This window comes from Myotis davidii, unplaced genomic scaffold (assembly GCF_000327345.1).
Source record: "Myotis davidii unplaced genomic scaffold, ASM32734v1 scaffold96, whole genome shotgun sequence".
NCBI lineage: Eukaryota > Metazoa > Chordata > Mammalia > Chiroptera > Vespertilionidae > Myotis > Myotis davidii.
In genome coordinates this window covers 5,615,716-5,617,383 of record NW_006289416.1, presented here as the reverse complement: position 1 = coordinate 5,617,383, position 1,668 = coordinate 5,615,716, and positions in this window count along the sequence as shown.

Genomic DNA, 1,668 nt, shown 5'->3' with positions numbered 1-1,668 from the left:
GATCAGTCAGGTGTTGCTTTAAAAAAAAGAAAACAAAAACAAAAATAGCTGTCTAAGGACATTTCCCAGGCAGAGTCAGTCCCAGGAGGCCGCCATAGGGGACCCATAAGTGAAGGCACCCTGGACCTTCCCTGGGGCCAAGCCAAGAGCTGCATGGGCTGCTGACCCGGAGCTCTCCAGTCCTGGACTTCACTTGGGCAGGAATTGGACTGGCCAGTGCAAGGGAAATCCTTGGGCTCAATGAAAGTTTCTGGACTATCTTTCCCCTGTACCCTACATATTCTACCCATCCTCATTTATAATACACACTGCACATATCGTCTGTGTCTGAAGATTTCATTCATTTTGTGTGCATGGGGCAGGGCCAGGATGGTTGGATGCCACAGTGCTCCGCCCAGAGTAGTGCTGGGATGGCCAGCACTGTGAAGAGAATGTCAGGAAACAATGTCATGCTTTCTGGCATGATATATAGTCCTACCCCGGCCTAAGTTTCACCTCCTCTTTCCACTGTAACTGAAAGAAGTTCTGTTCTTTCCTTCTTAACCTTGAACATACTGTTCCCTATTTCAAGAATTGCCTTTCTCCTTTATCTGTTCTATGAACTCTCATCCTTCAGGAGTCTACTCAAATACTACCTTTTTTCTGATAACTTCTCATTCCCAATAATGTTAATTACACTTTATAACTCAGTGTATGTTCCTCATGATAATGATTTGTTCGCCGGCCTCTGTCACTACAGTGCAGTTCACTAATGGGTACCTCAGACCTAGCATAGGATATCACCGGTATTGTCTACGCATTATTGTGCTGCAAATGACAAAAAGAACACTGCTCAGAATTTTCATGAAGATTAATATCATGAGTAGGAGGTCTGGCAGCCTAGAATGTCGACATACCATTAAAAGTATTAATATTGCACCCTGCCAGCTTGGCTTTAGTTGGTGAGCATTGACCTATGAACCAGGAGGTCATGGTTTGATTCCAGTCAGGACACATGCCTGGGTTGCAGGCTTGGTCCCCAGTAAGGGGGATGCAGAAGGCAGCCGATCAATGATTCTCTCTCATCATTGATTTCTCTCTCTCTGTCCCCGCCCTCCCTTCCTCTCTTAAATCAATAAAAATATTTTTTTAAAAGAATTAATATTGCCCTGGTCAGTGTATGGCTCAGTTGGTTAGAGCATCATCCCATGCACCAAAAGGTTGTGAGTTCAATTCCTGGTTAGGGCACATACCTAAGTTTCAGATTCAATCCCTGGTCAGGGCTTGTATGAAAGGCAACTGATCAATGTTTCTCTCTCATATCAATGTTCTCTCTCTCTAAAAATCAATAAAAAACAAAAACATATCCTCAGGTGAGGATTTTTAATAAGTATTAATATTATATGTTTTCTAAATGAATGCTTGAATCTCACTTTATCAAATTATACTCAGACTAAGGGCCCCGTGCACGAATTTGTGCTCAGGTGGGGTCCAGCTGGCCCATTCCCATGGGGGGCCCATTTGGCCAGGCCAGCGTAGGGGGAAGGGGCCACGGGTGGTTGACCGGCTGGCCCTGCCTCTGATCCAAGTGTTGGGGGCCGATCAGGAGCGGGGCCGGCCAGGGAAGGGGTGCCAATCGGGGCCTGGATTAGGCTGGTTGGCTGCTGCAGTACATGTCATAGCCACTGG